Genomic DNA, 20,614 nt, shown 5'->3' on the forward strand with positions numbered 1-20,614 from the left:
TTTTACCTGAAGCACTTCCTACAATGCCTTGAATATTAACATGATGATGTAGGATTAAATTAAAAAATTATTCAGAAAGTACATATGTATTTGTGCACAGACGTAAATATGACCTTTCAATATTTTAACAAGAGGGGATATATTTGGTTATATTTTTCTCTTGTGCCATTCATCAAAGAATCATATTATTTCTTGTCAGGGAACTGGCAGTTAGTCATTAATTTTAATTAATTAGAATGCTTCAAGTAATCTGGAATGTTTTTGCATTATTAACCATTTTAGCATCACTTGAAACTTTCCCTTTAATGTCCTCAGAATTATTTAACATTTTCATTTTTAAACAAATTCCCACAAGTGTTCATCCCTTCAAACTGAATGCCCCTTGGGAAGCGGAGAAAAAAACAGCACAAACCACTTCCTTCTGACCCCATCAACCAGCCAGATCCAGAATCATCACAGCAGCTGAAATAAGTCCACTTACACCTATACACAAGAAAAAAAAAAAGTTGTGTCCACAATAATTTTCTTTGAGTAAATTCTAAAAATAGCATATGAAATCCATTTTTCCATAACATCATGTTTCCATCTACTCTGGTTAATTAAAGTCTATACAGTAAGCAATGTCATATATACTTAGACAGAGCATATAAGCTATTGAAGTTATTTTCCAGAACCTTGCCTATAAAGCATTTGGCACATGTACATCACATTTCTAGTAAGATGGACTGGATGAAGATATTCTGGTTGTTATGAATTGTTTGAAATAAATTTATATTTCATTTAATGTAAATTTTATGGAAAGGATAATTTCTTCATTGTTGTCTGGGAGTGATAATCTGATTCTCTTAACTGAGTTAAGGATAGTTCTGTGTTGAAAGTAACATGTTGAGGCAAGTATTAAATGAGAGCAAAGGGATTTTTATGAATAAAAGATACACAGTTATGCAAACTCAGTGAGTGTGAAATGGAGAATAGTTGGGAGTTTAAAGTGAAAACAAATTATAAATTAAAAGTCCCAAAGAGTAAGCTCTATTTAAGAAAACCATAAAAGTATAGTTCATAGTGCTCACTAGTTTACTAAAATGTATATAGCCCCATAAAGGCAGATACTTTTGTTTGTCGGAAGCACTACTATATCTTCAGTGTTGAGGACAGTGCTGGGCATGCAGTAGGTGCTCAATAAATATGTATTGAATGAGTGACTTACTGAGGCCAGGAGGTAGCCTTATCCAGAGGCTTCTTCTAGGGCTGGTGGCTCAATGTAAAGATGTGGAAAGTAATAGAGATGGGATCCAGTGTTGGGAAAACAGATCTAGGATGGATATCCCACTGATGAGGTGACTTTTTTCTCCTGCATTTTATTCCAGTACATTGTTACAATCAAATTTCTTCACTGCAAGTGATCTGTAAATAATTCTTTTCTGCCAGTGTGTGAATTGCAGATTTAATATTGGGATTAAAAGGATAGAGTGCTTCAAAAGAAGAAATCCTTGAGCTTGGTGGAAGAAGAAAAAAATACAGGTAAAAAACTATCTGAACCTAAAGAAAGAAGTAAATTGCAAAATTTATTTCTAAATTTATCCCCAACCTTTTTCTGAAGATTACCAAAATAAATCTTTAGATGAAAAGTGTCTAATAGAATTTTTTTGACATGAAAATGTTTTACATTTCCCTATTAACACTTAAAATGTAGCTAATGCAACTGAGAAAATGAATTTTTCATTTTAGTAAATACTATTTAATTTGAGCTCAAATAGCTACATATGGCTATTGGCTATGTAGTATTGGACAGTGCAGGTCCAAACCTATGTTGCCTACAGTTGTGTGTTTATTGCTGGGATGGAAGACAGAAGGCCATGACATCAGAATTACTTTCTGCTAATTGGTGCCAGGGTCAAAGAGGGCTGATGCTGGGAGGTACCATAGTTCGCAGCTCTCAGTTGGATGCTTTTTCAAATAAAGAAGTTTTGTTTTCTTTTATAAGAAGAAAGCAAAATCAATCTTTGCGTTATCACATAGTATTAGGTCATTATATAGGACCTAAAGAAGGATATAATAAATCAAGCGTTCCCAGAAATGCATTTTGTAAGAGAAACAATGAGGGTTTGTGATTTTTAAGATGAACAGGGAATGTTTGGCTTTCAGTGTCAAAACAGCACTTGGATTTGCAGCCTTACCTCTAACCTTCAGATCTGATAAGCAAGATAAGAGGAGTTTATTGCCAGACCTCGGAGCTGTCAAGTCAGGGTCAGATGAAGCATGGCATTCCTCTCTGATAAAGAATAAAGTATCTGCAGAGAAAAAGGGCCAATTCTATTAGACCACACACAGAGAATTAAGTGGGAAGAATTTCAAGCAGCAATCTGAGATATTATAGGATAGGAGAACAAACAAGGGAAAAATGAGCAAGGGTTGGTTTGTGTTTGTGCATAAGAAATAAGAAATAAAATGGAAATCGGTGTGTTTTTATTTAGAACATGTCGTAGAGAATGTGAATTCTCGTAGTCTGTCCTGGTGAGAGGGACGATAAGTACCTCTTCTGAAGGGAAATTTGACAGTTATCCAAAACTCAAATGTGTACATTTTTGACGTAGCAATTCCATTGTTTAAAGGGTATCATAAGAAATAATCTTAACTGTGCAATGGTATAGCTAAAGACAATTGACTGAAGTGGTAGTTATTGCAGCATTAATTATAATGGTGAAAAATTATAATTGAATGTCTATCAATAGAAGGTTGGTTAATTAAGTTATTGTTACTTCCATACAAAAGAACATTATACAATCATAAAAAAAAAAAAACATTGGGAGATGCCTGAAAAGTATGAGGTTTTTATACCCATACAAATTGTTTTTCTTCTTGTATATGTATATTTTAAAAATATTCTTCAATATATTTTCTTAAATATATTTACAAAATATTTTCAAATACATTAATTTTAAAATAAAAAGACAAGTTTTTTTTCCAAAATGTTCATATTTTGTTTTACCAAACAAGTTTTTAGCTATTCTGTGAACTCTTTCCTAACTTGGTTGTCAAGGAGATCCATGGTATCTTGTATAGTGGGCAAAAATAACCTTCTTTGGCACCTCTAAAAAGCTCTGCTGCCTACAGAACTAGGAAGACCTTAAACTATATAACCAGTCAATAAAAACTATAGTTAGTGTATTAGCCTCTTTATTCACTTGTGATTTTCATTTGGCTCATGAGGATTCATTCCTGCCTACTCATCATCTTTAATAAGCAAGGTCCTACTTCACAGCTACTATCCTACAGTTACTTGGTGCTGATTGTTTCCTATTTCTCCTTGGAGAGATCTGGGTCCCTAATTAGATAGTAGCAGTGAAAATTTGCAATGGATTTTCTAGAGAATATGGAATCAGGACATTATAGTTCCATTGCTTCTGTCTCTGCAACCCCATTTCTGAAGACCAAGAATTTGACTTCTCAGTTCTTTCCAACAGTACTAAAACAACAAAAAGGGAGAGAAAGAGAGACTAAAGCAAGCCAAGAAATCCAACTGGTACTCTAGATAAGGGTCATGGGAAGGACTGAAAGCAGAAATCTCGATGCATCCTCATTTGTTTTGATTGCTCATATTGAAAACCACAGCCAGTTTTCCAATCTCCCACCTCCACTCTGGCTGGGTTAAAGTGGTATGCATTAGGAAGCTTTTGCAGAAATGAAATTATAATGCCAGAAATGAGCCTGGAAAGAATGTTCTCATATCCAAAGGCCGTGTCAGATCTTTCTCATTTTTTTTTTGGTAGAAGCCAAATCCCATGAAACAACAACGCATATTCCCAGGAGTGATAAGACATGCCTTTCTTATCAATGTCACTTTGGTTAGAATGTACACGAGTCGTGGGAATATCCAAAAAGCTGAATCTACAGCAGGAATGCTGATAGCTTAGCTAGACGTCAGCTTATACCAGTGTTAGTATGTAGTTTAGAGACTGTAGGTGTTTTCTTAATTCTATTAGACAGCCAAAGGTGCCACCTGACAATGACTTCTAAGTTACTCTCATAGTCAGGTCCTAATGGTATAGGCCCTCAAAACATTCCATACATATACACGGCATATAGCACATCTGAAATCACATGTTCAATATCTGTCTTTCCTACATCACTGTAAGTCCCTCCTTTCAAGAACTATGCCTTTTTTGTTCACTGTTGTATCCCTTGGACCTGGTTCTGTGCCTTGGGCAGATGATATTCAAAATCTGTATATTGAGTAAACGAATGAAAAATGTTTGAGAAAACCTGAAAAAAGAAGACCTCACTGAAATGGGATAAGGGTTAGTGCTGATAAGATCACATGCCCAGTACAGAGTACTATCGGTCTATTTATTGATACTCTCCATTAAACTGGAAATAGTAATTATTTTTATTACTGATTGAGAATCTACAATATAAGCCAAGTCCTTTTCATTCCTTATGCCATTCAATTCTTATAAGAACTATGCGAGGCAATAATTATGTTTCCATTTTGTGGATGAAAAACTGAAATACAGAATATTTATGTTATGTAAGATCAAGCTGCAGAGCACATAGTAGGCTCTTGCCAACGACTTATTCAAAAAAAACGAATGAAATAGAACAACTGGAATTTTGCCAACGACTTACTCAAAAAATGAATGAAATGGAACAACTGGAATTTAATCAGTTCTATGAATCCCAAGGCCTATGTACTTTTCATTCACTGTATTTCACTCCCTCCCAGAAAAGATATTTAGATGAATTGTGCCTGCAGAATGTATGTACCTCCATAATACTGAGCTAACTATGACTAAACAAGTTTTTGCAGAGATAGCTGAGTTGCTTCGGGAGTGGTACTCCCACCTCCTACATCATGAGGAAAAGATGAGCTCAAAAAGATGGAATGAAAATTCATTGGGGTGAACTTACTGGGTAAAAACCTTGGGAATGACTTTTCCACCTTCCAAGAGCAAAGCACAAGAAACTCTACTAAGGGTTTCAGCATCATCCCGATGGGAGTGAAGAGCAGCACCCCCGCAGTCTAGTGGTTGGGAACAACCCTCAAATAAATAGCAAGGAAGAGGTACCAGTAGCAAGACATGGCTGAGGCCAAAGCACATCTGAAAAAGAAGGAGCAATTGTGGGAGAAACACCTCAGCTGGATTCAACTGGACTCAGCTGAATCCTAGGCAAACACCCAGAACTAAGGGACTAGTCTTTAACATCCACGTGTAATTAGTTGGATTTGTCATTTTTTAAAAATTCATTTTAAACTAAAACAACAACTCTTTACCCATTTCTCCCACCTTTCACTTGCCTCTGCCCACCTCCCCCCACTTCTGGCAACCACGAATCTATCCTCTATATTTATGAGTTCAGGTTTGTTTGTTTTTGTTTTTGTTTTTTTTTTAATTTCACATATAAGAGAGATAATACAATATTTGCCCTTCTCTGCCTGACTTATTGCATTTAACATAATGCCCCGGAGGGTCCATCTATGTTCTGGCAAATGGCAAGATTTTATTCTTTTTTTTATGACTAATATTCGTGTGTGTGTGTGTGTGTGTGTGTGTGTGTGTGTACACACAAACACAATTTCTTTATCCATTCATCCATTGGTGGACACTTAGGTTGTTTCCAAATTTGTCATCTGCGCACCGGTGGACTTGCCTTCAGAAAACTTGGGAAATGTAAAATCCCGGTCAGGCTTCTGATATTGGCTACTGAGGCCTGGTTCTTGGGCTCTGGAAACCTGTTTGGAGAAAGCTGACCTGGAAGGAATAGGTGGTTTAGGGAAGAAATGCAGCTTCTAGTGGTTGGGGCAAAGTGAACTTAATTTCTCTATTTCATTTCTTCCATGCTTAGCTCTAGGTCATTGGTTCGGGTTTCTGTGCTCCCTTTAGTGATTGAGCTTACCTCCCACATAGGTCCCTATTCCGGAAGACAAATAACAGGGAAAGAACTCATTGCTTCATGGCTGACTTGAAACAGAGACCAAGGACTAATAGTTGAACTGAATTTAGTGATTATGGGCTGAATTGTGTTCTGCCAAATTCATATATTGAAATCTTAATCCCCAGTAACTCAGAATGTAACCATGTTGGGAGATAAGGTATTTAAAAGGTAATTAAATTAAAATGAGGTCTTTATGGTGAACACTCATCTATTATGACTGATATCCTTATAAGAAGTGGAGGTTAGGGCATAAACATGCTTAGAGGGAAGACCATGTAATGATACTGGAAGAAGAGGGACATCTGTGAGCCTAGGAGAGAGACATTAGAAGAAACCAACCTTGCTGACAACTTGATCTTGGACTTCTATACTATAGAACTATGAAAAAATAAGTTTCTGTTCCTGAAGTTACCCAGTCTGTGTCCCAGTCTCTGGGACTTTGTTTTGGCAGTCCTAAGACTAATATAGTGGTCCAAAGGTCTGAAGATATTGCGTGAAGATTGAGAGAAGATGGAACGGGAACGGGGGGAATTATGGACCACCTCTGGCACAAATTTTGCCTGCATAAGTAAAGGAAGTCATCAGATTTTGGTGTACTTTGAACACATGCCAAAACAGAAAGTACAGCTGTTCATAAAGAATATATAATGGAAATGACAGTCATGGCTATTTGGAAATATTTATTATAATGTTATCCAGTCTGTTTCAAGTTCTGTACAAATATCGTTTCTTCAATCCTCATAACAGCACTCTGAGGCAGGAAGTCTAAGTATCCCCATATTATAGATAAGGAAACAGTCACAGAGGGCTAAGTAATTTGCTCAAGGTCACCCAGCTAGTGGAAGAGCTCAGGTTCTGACAGATGAATAGATTAAATTAGGCTCAGAGGTGTTTAATGGCTCAAAGGTGTTTTGTAGTTATTCACACTCATAAAATAAGCAAAGACATAGCAGATATGGGATGTCTAATCAGCTCTTCTACATTCAAATGTTGTCTTTTTACCATTCCTCCCAGACTGCAGTGAGTCAGTCAGACAAATGACATTATGCACCCTGTGTGTTTTCACCGCTCCTCTGAAAAGGAACAGCCTGTTATAAACAGGAGCTTTAAGACATTCGCAGTGGTCAGCTAAAGATGGACTCCTTCAATTTTATTTTTGTTTCAACTTTCTTCCTCATTTCTGAAACCCCTCAGAGAAAACTTTCGGCTTATGTTGAGTATTTATTATATATGATTAATCCTAGAACTGGAATGCCATGATATAAGGCTATAATCTTTAACTACTGACTCATGCCCAGCTGGTGCTTAATTTGTATTGCAACCAGCAGTGTAGAAACATGTTTTTTTTTTTTTCAGCCTGAGTAAACATGAATTCAGGATCAATATAGATTAGAAACTGTTTACAATTAACAAAGCATGAGTTCTATGATATTATAGAGGAAAAAGTAAAGCAAGAGTTTTTATCTAAAATTTATCCAAGTGTTGAAATGCCTGAATAAGTTGTTACAGAATTATAAAATTGTATATTAAATGTCTTCTAGATGTACCTGTGTTAAAACACACATACACATTCAGAGAAAGAAACTTTTTGAGAAAAAATATTTGTTTTGATTAAGGATAAGATATTTGGTGAAATTATCAAGCACATTACAAATGAGCTTGAAAATGACAAATGTTTTTGTGTATATGTAACCTCATCCCTATTTGTGTGACAATAACTGTAGATTTCATGTGTTCTATGGAAATCTTTGCGAATGGGCTGAACTTTTAACCATGTATTTACTCACTTATTCAATCTTCTATTTATCCATTCAAAAATATTTATGGCTGGCTTACAGAACTGGAGGTATGGCAGTGAATATGACAAAACATGTCTCCTCTGCCCCAAATCTTAGCGTTTAGGGAGGCAGTAAGTCATCAAACAATCAGAGGAATGCAGTGTTGATGAATGCTATGAAGGAGAAGTAAATGGTTCTGTAAATACAAAACAGCTGGGCCTAACTAATGCCAAAACAAAATTATTTCTCAGATTTGTTTTAAGAGGTGCCAGTAACTAGGAATGAGAACTGAAAAAAATAGGCGCACATTATACTACAACTATTTCCTTTCACTACCTTTATAAAACTTATTTTTGTAGTTGCCTGAAAATATAGACTACTAGCTTAATGGTCTTACAAATTGCTTATTCACTATTATTCACACTGCCATCAAGTTCACATTAAACCAAGAAGAAAAATGATTTAAAATTTTCTTCTCCTGTTTGGTCCTCTGGACACTCAATGCCATCATTTGGATCTGTCAGAGCACCTTTAGCAGAAGAGAAATCAGAAAAAGGTTGCAAAGTCCAGCTACTCTCAGCCCTTTCCAGACTCCATTCATTGTTTTCAGATCTATTCTTACTCATTTAGCTGTTGATTTCATGGGGTCTGAACTGTATGTCCATGACTCAAAAGTATGGTTCAGGAACAGTGAGCTGCTTCCTTAGAACTGAGAGTTAATTTAGACTCTTTGAAAACTAAATTGATATTTTTTCATGTGGAAACAATGAGTTCTTTCTTAGTCATCTTATGAGTAGAAAGTCATTTAATGAGTAAAAAGTAATTTATCCAGTAAATGTATGAAGCTCTAAAAAAGGTTTAAGGGAAATAGGGATGGGTGGGAGTAAGGGAGAGAGGAAGAGAAGTAGATTTTGAAAATCAATAAAAACTACTATAAGCAAAAGCATTTCTTTTTTACTAGCTGACTTTGCTTTGTCAAACTAAGCTCTAGCCAGATAATCATAGTTACTGTATAGTAATGAGATTTTTTTATTGTACTGTAACATACCCCAAATAAATTTTATTAGAACTTGTTATTGATATGTAACAAATAGCAGAAGCTCAAGCTGTAATAAGCCAATGTTTTAATATTTTTTCTCAGTATTTTAAAGCATTAGTATCTTTTATCGATGTAAATATCTGAAACCTGTCTGTTGGAAAAATAAGCAAAAGGGAGAAGAAGTTAAAGATATTTCCATTTGAAAGCTTGTAATTTTAACAGCAACTAAGTATAAAAGATAAGACCTCTACAGTTTTCTAACTCTCTAATGTCCAGTCCTGAATCCTATCTAAAAAGTGCTGCATGACCTAAAAGAGGGACTAATAAATGATTCACATTTAGCAGAAAATAATAATAATAATAATAAAATATTCAGATTTTAGCTTCTGGCAGATTGGAAAGATGTATTTTTACATTGACTAACCTTTACTCAACATTAAATTAGAAAATTAGACATATATTATTAGATGATAAAAGAAAATCAATGAAAAGACACCAGGAGTATAAATTCATGGAATTCAAGCAAAACTGTATCTTATTATTATGGTGAAAAATAAGCTACATGTGGATTAAATAAAATATATATTTTATATGAACTTGAAGAAACTTGTAGTTTATTGAATATGTAGCCTTGTTCAAAATGCCAAGTATTACAAATTACTGTTGCAATCACTGTTTTGCTCCAAGAGAAGGCAATTAAACAAGAGTGATGTGGTTTAGAAATAGGAAATTTTGAAGACCAATGACTTTATAATAAAATTTAAATGAGGTGGAATAAAATACATCCTGGACTGAACTCAAGAAGAGAAGGATCTAAATACTAACTAGCTTTTTGGGCTAAGTTCACTTCAATAAGCATGAAAAATTGATATAATTATGCCTTTCTACCCCCAGAACAAACAAACTAATCTATAAGAAGCTCTTCTTGTCCCTCAGGGTAAAGGTAATGAAATTCACAGGATGATTTCAAGCCCTAAGCTCATGGTAAATGGAAACACCCGATAAGGCTCCATTGTCACCTACCACATGGAGGTATGAAATAGCTGTTTCTCTTCCCTAATTGGTAGAGATAATTGAGAGGACATGAACATTGAAGAAAGAAAACGGTCTACTGAGTTACGAATCCTTTGGGGAAAAAAAACTTTGTATCGTATCTTCAGTCATTTAAATCGGTGCAACTCTTTCTGAAAGGAATTGGTTGCTATAAATCAAGGCTCATAAAAATGTTTAAATCCATTGATTTAGTCATCTTATTTATTCTAAAGAAATAGTAGAAAAGAAGGTAAAAATCCTATGTGAAAAGATGCTAAATTATCTATTTATTACAAATTTCAGTATAATAATATACATAGTGGAAATAAATTATATATCCAGAAATAGCAGTGTACTCACGGTACTCAGGAAGAATACTAAGCAGTCATTTAAAGTTATTTTATTATAAAGGTTGTGTGGCTACATGAATAAATGCATACAATATTTAATAGAAAAATGTAAATATTTTATATACAAGATAATTGCAAATATATATGCAGAGAAAAAATGTAAAGGAAATGCAAAAAATATTTACTAAATGTTGACTTTGTTCCAAGTCTTGTTCTAGGAATTAAGAGAAAACAGTGAAAAAGATAAATAGGGCATTATTCCCTTGACATTTACATTTAGCAGAAGAAAATAAAGAAAGAAAGAACAGATTGGATAGTTATAGGGGCTATGAAGAAAATGATTTTGATACAGTATCTGGGGAGGGGGTTATTTTAGATGGAAGGGTCAGGGGAAACCTCTCTGAGAATATAGACTGTAACCAGAGATCCCGAAACTCTGAGGTCTCCTCTTGGCTTTGTGAGTAACAAGTCTTGTTATCTCTCACTCTTTCAGGTCCTCACTACCAAGTGGAAGTAATGATGTTACCTGCCTCTGAGAGTGAGTCATTCTTGTGTTCACGGGCTAAGATTTTCTCTTGCAGGAACAGAGTGACTGGAACTCCAGCTTGTTTGCTACAAATTCTACCCTCCTATGTTGCATTTCTTGGGAGCAGTTATCTGGTCAGCCAGCTTTTAGAGGCTCAGCCAAAGACCTGTTGACATGAGTGAGAGCTCTTGAGTCTCCATTTCACCCAGTCTCCAGTTAAAATCAGAACCAAACGCTAACCCTGTGTAGCGACTACTCAACCTTGTACTGCATTTGAGATCACTTCCTTTTTCTTTTGTCTCCCCACTGTTCTCTTTGCATGCTTCTTTCTCAGGCAGGTTTCCTCCAATGTTGAGCTGGGGGATTCAATCCTGAGGAATCCCTCACAGAGGACTCAGATGCTAGAGTCAGCTGCCAGCTTTCCTTACAGGCAGACTATACACAGTGGGGTGGAACGAGGAACTGTGAAACAGTTTGCCCTGCTGAGCCTAGCAGCAAAAAGAATAGAAAGGCACTTTCATACTGAAGATTTTTATTAGTTTTCCTCATGTTAAACCTGGATCCTCCCACTCATCCCCCACCCTCCCATAAATGGTAAACTCAAAGGCCATGTGGTCGTAAAGCCATTCGAACTGGTAAAATCCAGCAGTGAGATGATGATGGCCTTGATTTGGGCTCCTGTTTGTAGTGCGTATGTGGAAGCAGCCCAGGTGTCTATCTCTTGTAAAACTCACAAACATTTCTCTCTGTCTTTCCACTATAATGGCCTGAAGTACTTCAAAGAGAGAGCTGATGAAATAGGGTTTTAGATCCACCCACCAGACTGGGAGTTTGCACAGAGCTACAGGCTGAGTGGGTAGTGAGTTGCCGATATTATTGAATGTAAGGGTGATCCCTCATTTGAGTTGAGATTCATATTACTTTTAAGAGTATGAAACTTGTATTGGTGAAGAGACAGCACTCTTGGCAAACTTGAAGGGTTAAAATAATGCTGTTCCCTAAAACCTTTCCAGTCATACACAGGCTCTCTGTAGCCAAGCCAGTGTGTGTCTTAGCCACAGAGACAGACTGCTCCCCGCTTGCATGGTACCCACATGGGAGGAGGGAACATGTGGATAGGGATCTGGGTGGAGAAGGAATGAACGATAGGAGTGTTGTCATCTGGTGGAGGCAGATGGACCTCACCAGGAGGTCTGGAGGGATCAGTCTTATGTAGGAGTTCTCTGCAGATAACTTACTGATCCCCAGATAAATTCCTCTCCCTAGTATGTAATGTCTGAATGAATGCATAATCTACTGCATTGCATTGAAAGCCATAAAACTAGTCAGGTGTTCTTGCCCGGTATCATTTGTCCTCTCTAATCCTACTGAATCTTTAACAAAACAGTAATAATTCTAATAATAATCTATTTTGCTGGACTTTATTTTTATAGGTGTTTAAAAAAACTAAATGTACTATGATAAATAACAACTTAGAAAATGTTTTACACTTTCTGTGTACAGAGTATCTGGTTTTTAAGAAGATTTGAGATTGAATCTGCTTAAGTGTATTCACCACGGGTAATTTTATACATTTCCTCCCCCTACCTTCTTTGTCTTTATATTTGGCTGTTTCTGAGACCGTGGTTGCCTCACACCTGCTTGATATTCTAGCTTTGTCTCATCTTATCAGAATGCTAACACTGTGCTCAGTGCAGCTTCAGGTTGCGACTTTTAAATAACTGTATGGAGTTGTTACAAGGATATATACTATATTGCATTGTTTAATTTTTTTTTTTCCCACAGAAGATACTCTTTTGGCATCTCTTCATCTTTCTTAGTTTTATTTTGCTGTGAATATAATGTATTCTATCAATCCATGAGTCATTTCAATCACTCAGAAGGCTGTGTATTTAAAAGTTGTTTGGCAAGGAATCAACATAATGCATATTCAGTCATCTGGGCCACCATCTGTCACAAATACGTTATTTGGTTACCACTAACGCTTTGATACGGATTAATTCATAGGGCTTTATAAGAATCAACCTTAGAACAGAACCTCGAAATGCAGTCTGTCTGTTTTGCTACAGCTCGTCTTTATAATAAAACTCAGACACACAGATTTGTTGCTTTTTCTGTGCTTAAAACATCAACTTGGGCAAAATCACTATTATGGATTACAGTCTGGTTTGCTTGTATTATATAAACATAAGCCAAGTATTTCACTGAGATTGTTCAATTTATATATATCATCTCAGTCAGACTGGGCTCAAAATCTTACCTCCTCCCAAAAGTCTTCCATAATTTTTACCTGCTTCTAAAAATTTTTGGCTCTATCAACAGAGTACTTTTACATGGAATGTGTATGAGATTTAACCAAGTGTACCCTAATGGGAAGGTTTGGGGGGCTTATTTAAATGGTCACATCTTATAGCTTCTCTACGTATTGGTGGTGTGTTCTTATGGGAGCTTCACTTCAAAGATGGCCTTCAACAATTTCTCCCCTCTGTATGTTCATGTTGATGGTCGTCACATCAAGAAGTAGAGCTTTGTTTTCACTCCCTAAATGTGGACTAGCCGACAGAAAGCAGAAGTGGCATACTGGGATTTTTAAACCTAGGTATGAAAAGGCCAGCAGTTTCCTTTTGAAATGTTCGTTATCAGGACGATCCCTCTCAGAACCCAGTTTCCATGCTATGAGAAGCCCAGGCCACATGAAGAGGCCATTTTACTCCAGTTGACATCCCCAGGTGAACTCCCAGCTTAAAACCAGCATTTACTGCCAGTCCACTTGACATTCCAGCTAAATAAGCCCCCAGATGACTACAGCTCATTGCTGAGAACACATGGAACAGAAGAACCATCCAGCTCAGCCTAGTCAACGCAAAGAACCATGAGAAATAATGAAGTGGTTGCTCTTTTACAATATTAAGTTAGACGTTGGATAATATTAAATAAATAAAACCCTGTGCCTACAAGGAAGCAGAGTCTCCAGTGGGCAGAAATCTTCTGTGAGGAAAAAAATATTGCTAATCCTAAGAATAAAATTTACCAAGAAATTTCATGGCCCTATCAATAATTGGGGTTTCATAGAGAACCAAAACTCTATCAGAGTTCCTTACTCTGGGACAGGAGGAAACAGATGGGGATTCTAGGAATATCTGCATTCTTGCTCATATCAATATTATTTCTGTACTTGTCGATACATGATTTTTATATTTGCTTTGTAACTTTCAGCATTTTCTTCCCTTTCTACATTACAAGCTATTCAGAATTATGGGAATAAGTACAAGTTTCTTCCCAGAGTGTAACATTGACACTATGCTTGGGTCTCCTGTAGCCTGTTTTTCTTCCTATAAGATGGGAATAACGATACTTATTTTGCAAGATGTGTAAGGATGAAGTGACTAGACAAGTGTTTTATATAATATCTTAAATATACTTTCAAATTTATGTTTTATATCTAGGGTCTTGCTATATTCTTTTCTTTTTTCTTTGTCTTGTATATTATGAAGACTTGACATGTTTAAATGATAAAAATTTTTATTTAGGTTTGGAAACAATGCGATATTTATTACAATTTTTTCCTGGAGGGGGTTTTGGCAGTATATAAATGGATACTATTTGCCTCGTTTGATAAATTATAGCAGCAGGACAAACTGAACGGTCTCAAGGCAAATAGTTTCCTGAAGTGAATATGATTAAACTCAGTAGGGGGGTGATGGATCACTGACTCTCCTAAAAGTTTGGATACACAACCGTTAAAATGGCCTTCCCAGCCAGGCAAGGCTAAAGTATTACAAATGACTCTGGTACATTGTAATGAAACTAACCTGACTAGGTCTCTTCAGGAAACAGGATTTTTAAATGGTACCTTTTTGTAACCAAGTACAACACTGAGACTTGTAGTTTCTCATTGTACTGTTTTCTCATTATTTATAAATTAAATGCATTTAAGTAATTCAGACAATAGTGTCTTGTGAACCATTAGAATTGAAACTTTAAAAACTGTGAGATATTAGTATCCTTCTAACTTAACATGAGATGCAAGAAACCTGAGCTCTTTGTTGTCCAAACTTACCTGTAAGGAAATTATATTTGTCAACTTCTCAGATCCTTCTCCATGTCTCAGAAAGTGAACTCTTCTGTGAGGAAAACTCTCTCCCAGGATTTCTTGACTTGCATGCCATTAAAGATAAGTGAGTCAGTGCTCCCAAATAATTTTACTACTTTTAAAGGAGCCCAATATATGAAAATTTAACTAAACAGATCAGCCTGGAGTTGTTTTAATATAAAAGAATTATTTGCCTTTTCTTTTCCTCTAAATGGCAAATTTCTTTGAAGTTTTTGAAGATGAACTCAATTTCTGAAACATACAGGGAACACGTGAGTTTTTCAGGCACGGCTGTGTATTTTATAGTTCAAATTTATGTACATAGCTGGATACTATTTAGGTATTTGGAAGAGCAGGTGAGTTCTGAGTACCTTCCCAGAGAACATGATCTGGAGGCACACAGGGAAATGAACCAGGGAATAAATCACAGGAAATAATCACTGGACTCACTATTCCTCAGAAATAAGTTGCTTCCAGATTGGAAGGGGGACGGGTCTTTCCTGCACTTCCAAAGTACCTGAGCCGACACTGTGATGTACAAAGAAGAGCTAAGGTTCTCTTTTCTGCTTCAGTGCTCTTTATTTGACTTTTCATCTACCTGGAATGCTTTTTCTCTCAACTTTCTCACCCAGATTCCTATTTATTTGTCAGGTTTCAGCCTAAATGTCACCCCTTCAGAGAAGTTTTCCATCTGAAGAACATCCCCACCCTCTCTGTACCACACCTCTCTTCATTTACCTTGTAGCGGCTCTTGCCATCTATAATCCATCTTCCCACTAGGATATGACCTCCCCCAAAGCAAAAATTACCTCATTGATCTGTTTACAACCTCAATTCAAACACAAGAGTATTTACATGAATATTTGTCAAATAAATGAATGAATGAGCCTTAGATAAACTTAACAAGTGTATACCTTCAGAATGTGCTTATAAAACCTCATCATCTACAAAATCATGGGAGAAAGGTAGTTTGTGGATACACGGAGACTCTTTAGGGAGATGAGATTCATTTCTTAATTTTATGCATGTGGTTGCCTACTTTGTAGATTTTCTTTGGTTAGCTTTAGATTCCAGAACACCTCCTGTCATCACGTAGAACATGTCTTGATTGCCTTGCTCAGCTCTGATTTGATATGTGCTCTCTAAACACTCAATTTAATATTAGTTAATCCAGACATAATTGAGAAGGGAGATGAGCTGCTACTGGTACAGATGCACGTATCCCCCAAACAAAAAACAAACAAACAAAAATAATGAGCAGGGAAAATTCCATGTATTGCTGTGAGAAAAAAAATGGTCTTAGAAACAAAAGATCTGAGTTTCAGGCCTTGCTCCACAGCTTGTATTCCCTTAAAGTCACATGGCCTATTTGAGCCTTAATTTTGTTAACTGTAATGTGTTTGTTAACAAATTATGTCCTAATTTGTTCTCAGAGTTTCTGTGAGAAATGCATGGCATGGAAAGCACTTGGAAGACTGCAAACTCTCTATCCATAAAAGGAATTGTTTTTAAAATATAATTTAGATATTAAGTTCCATAACATGTAAACAAAAGCCTGCGAAGTGAGAACATAGCATTATACACAAATCCCACCTTCTCATATGGTCCTGGCCACTGAGAAAGTCAATATTATATGTTTTTCCAACAAACATGTATTAAACATTTCTATGTTCCAGGCTTTAGGGTAGACATCAGGGGACTATGATGGCATAGTATCTGTCTATGTAGCTTACAATCTAGTGGAGAAGATGAGCTGGGAATAGCAAAAGCATGCAATAAATTCTACGTCAGGATTAGTGCTAAGGCAAATTCCAGGTACTTAGGGAAGGGTATGCAAAAAACATTTTTTTCTGAAGGAAATATGTGTGATCCAGGACCTGAAGTAGTTATAGGAGTAATGAAGTTAAAAGGTAGAGGAAATAATGCTTTAAGAGAAGATGGGGTTTTTAAAGTCTAGGAGTGAACATAAGAGATCGTAGAGGTTTTGAGGAAAATAGAAATTGTAGTTATGGATGAAGCTCAGTGTATAAGGTGGGAATTAGAAGGAGCTGAGGTGGGGAAGCTAGATTGGAGCTAGGAACTAATGGAATCTAAACTTTATCGTGAGGTCGATACAGGGATCTCGAAGGATTTCAAAGCATGGCAGTAAAATGAGGTTTTATTTTAGAAGGGTTACTCTGGCTACAATATAGCAAATAGGAAGAGTGGAAATGTTGCAGAAAAATCAGACCAGCAAGAAACCAAGCACCACTCGGAGAGTTGGAGAACTCAGGTTTATTACACTAGTGGTCCCAGAAGAGCTAGTGTGATGAAGATCTGGGCCTTGAGTTCAAACGCAACCTTGCTTTTATAGGGTTTATCCACGCAGTTACATTTAGACAGTTGGCATGCACTGATTGGTTAATTCGTCCTCAGGTGGTTATAGATGTGAGAGTTGCTGTGGGTTACAGGCAGTCACAGAGCACGAGATTTTCAGACAGGAACTCAGGCGATGCATCTGTTATCTAGACAGAACAAGCTAAAAGGGAGGATGAGTCTTTAGTTAATTTTGAGGTCACCCTGCCCTTCTGCCTATGCGGCAAACGTATCTACAGAAGCAGAACAAAGCTGATAATGTTAGCCTTTTGAGTGGAAAATTCCTCTTCAACACCAGGGATGTAAGTTAAGAGGAGTCTAGGCAAGAGATTGAAAACAGTGATGTCAGTGGTGATGGGGAGAAATTTAGGTGCTTAGTTTAGTGAGAGAGTGAGACTATATAGTCTCAGTCTCCCCTGCTCTGCAGTTGGTTGAGGCTACCCCTTTCATTCTAAGGTTCAGAATCTCTAAATACTATTGCTCCTATGTTTTCGGACTTCACACTATTTCAAACTCTCAAGCAGGTAGTAGAAGAAAGCTGCAGAGTGGTTTAATTATTTTTATTGGATCTATTTTTAAATATCCCATTGGACTTAGGAAGGAAAGAAACTTGGTGCATAAGAAATTTTGTGCCTGTGGCTTCTTATTCAGAGAAGCATATATATAAAAACTGCACTTTTTGTATTAGATGTGAAATGTGTAAGTTTCTATTTATCTATAAGGTTTGGGGGCTATTTGCTAACTTAACCAAATATTTAGCATTAGATAAATTATAATTGTTACTCAAACTGTTAGAATGTAGTAAATATATTTGATGCTAAAACACTTAAAACTATTTACTATTTTTAACTGATTAGGATTTATGGATGCAACAGTCATTATATAAACATTACTTCTTAAAATTGTGGATGTCAAAGGAATGAGAGGTTGTAATGAGAGATCTCCATTAACAGTAATACCTGCCCTGCAAGAGGCTTGTTTGAATAAATCCCTGCTACTGCCCATCTCTTTTCATAAAAATCATGCGTGGAATATATTAAAATGTAAAGATGTATCTGTCTCTTTGTACTTTTCAGTTGCTTAGATTCTAGGTAAGTATTAAGAAAATCCTAGAGTGAAAAAGTCCAGATAGGGAACTTAAATTTTTAGAGAAAAGAAGTAATGGAATAATAATAGTAGTTACACTTATTGAGCATTTACTACTTGTAGACATTGACAAATAAGTGATATAGGTGGAATTTGAACCCAGGTGTACCCTTAAAGTCTACTATAGGCCATTTTCCTGAATTTTTAAATTAGCATCCTACAGTCCACAATATGGTCTAAACTCACATTTTTCTGGCTTTGTGTGGGCTCACATAATATATTCTTATTTGTCAAATAATTGCCAACATTTTAAAGTCAAGTTTCTTTACACATATCTTGAAATTCTAGCTTCTTTTTAAAAAATTGTGAGGCATGACCTAGGTTTCTTGCAGAAAAACAATCAGTTGGAGTTCAGCTTCAGTATAGAACAGTACAGTACAGTGTAGTATAGAGTAGTATAGTTTAAAGTTTATATTTAGTATTTTTCAGTTTAGCATAATTCTTACTAATTCCTATTGCATTTCTATCACTGAAGCCAAATGTCAGTTGCCATTGATGATGAATGCTTGCTTTATAATTTTGCTAAAGAATTAAAAAGTGTTAATAACTTGTTATGTATTCATGTTTCTCCAATGTTAAAAAATTCAAAGAGGGCTGCATATTTAAAGAAAAATGAGAGAAAATATACTTCTTCGAGCCTTTGAAAAGTTCTGCTTATTTACATGAATTTTTGGCCCACTGAATTTGTGATATCTTTCCAGCCTTCTTATTTCACTCATTACAACTTCAGAATGGAGGCCCAGAGAGGCCCAGAAAGGATGCCTGAATATTTTTAAAAGCTCCCAGTACTCTTAAAGTAGGTTGAGACTCACTGGGTTACCAACACAGCTGATTAGTGACAGAACTTGGTCTCTGGTCCTAAGTATGGAATACATGTAGATGACTCATGGGAGCAGAGAAGCATGGCTGGCTGTGAAGCCCGCCCCAATGGCAGGACAGGGGAAAAAAGACCTTTTGTGTTTTCCAACATTTTACGTTGTTTAAGCTCTGCTTGTTTCTGTTTACTCTGTTTTGGCAAATATTTTTAAAATCTTGCCAATTTAACACAGCCACTAGCCTATTTATAACAAGACTGCAATTGGGAATAACTGTGTCTAATATTGGTGAGTCATCATCTCTCTCCAGCAAGAAAGACATAATTCACATATAGGGGAGTGATGAAAAGGTGAACCATTTCTTACTGGACTAGAAGTTCAGAAAGTTACTGAGTCATTTTTTCTTCCTAAAAATCAAATGAAAGTATGCTAGAATAAATCTTACAGGGTCCCTCTTATTGACAGCCAAGGGAAGCAAAAACGAGACTATGTAAAAGTTGAAAGGAAGCAAAGAGCTCCATTTTCCTATAAGCGGCAAGTGCACAGGGCATAACAGAGCCTTAGGCTTCCCTCAAGAATTTCACACAGCAGTTTGGGAGATATACTGACAGCAAAGGGAATTAAGTGAGGAATCTGTCTTAAGAGTGGCTTAACTCTGATCTAGCATTTCTCTATAAAACTGATACCTTGTGTGACTGATTGAACATATAGTGAAGATCTGGATTTCATGGTCAAAAAAAAAAAAAGAGAGGCATATCAAATTGACCTGTTTGTTTAAATATTTAACTCCTGGAGGTAAAGCCCTTGAAATTGGTATCTAATTATCAGTTCCATTATGAGCAAATTATTGATCATGTTGAAGTATTCAACATCTTTCAGTATTGATTGATCACTCAATTTGGAGAAAACACAGAGCTAGGCACTCTGGGTTAGTGTCAACTAGTAAATGCTTACTATGATTTCTGAATACCCATGAAATCTCAGAATATTTTAGTGGAGCATCTTAACTTGGTGGAGGAAGGCAGTAGAATTTGTGAACACACATAGTAGAACCACTTAGAAATGTTTAGCTTATAATATTAAATCCCCCTTGTATACTATACCTTACATCTCTGTACTTCAAATGTTTGCATGCAGGGATAAAAGATTTCACAAGTGAAATGACCACACCTGGGTTTTCATGGGTCGTTCTAGTCTATGGAGTTCTACCTATGGATCTAATTGATTCATAGATGAGAAGTGATTTCTTCCATACATTTGCACTCATGTCAATTGTACAATGATTAAGTTATCAATGATAGAATCACTTAGATTTGATCTGAATCTTTGCCCATGTGTATACAAGCTATGTAACCTAGAACAACTGGCACAAAGTTCATAAATTTCAGTTTCCTCATATGCAAAATTGAAATAATAATAGTCTCTACTAAAGCCATTGTGAAGATTAAATGAGATAATATATGTTTGAAACAAACAAATAGTACATGGACCACCATCAGTACTTACTATGAGATATCATCTGCATCTTCATCATTACCATCAAATC

The 20,614-nt window shown here is 36.1% G+C and overlaps 1 long non-coding RNA gene across 4 annotated transcripts in view; it reads left to right on the forward strand.

Moving 5' to 3' along the window:
- The window catches only part of LOC120599655 (uncharacterized), a 461,597-nt gene that overhangs the window by 205,004 nt on the left and 235,979 nt on the right, over positions 1-20,614 (forward strand). For 3 of the 4 annotated variants that reach the window (XR_005651960.1, XR_005651961.1, XR_005651959.1), the window contains exons 3-4: positions 9,688-9,783; positions 10,627-10,671. This is a non-coding gene — a long non-coding RNA (uncharacterized LOC120599655). Of the gene's footprint in view, positions 1-9,687; positions 9,784-10,626; positions 17,331-20,614 lie in introns of those variants that run through there. The other variant, XR_005651958.1, reaches the window with a different exon arrangement.

Source organism: Pteropus medius, unplaced genomic scaffold, assembly GCF_902729225.1.
Source record: "Pteropus medius unplaced genomic scaffold, Ma_sr-lr_union100, whole genome shotgun sequence".
Lineage (NCBI taxonomy): Eukaryota > Metazoa > Chordata > Mammalia > Chiroptera > Pteropodidae > Pteropus > Pteropus medius.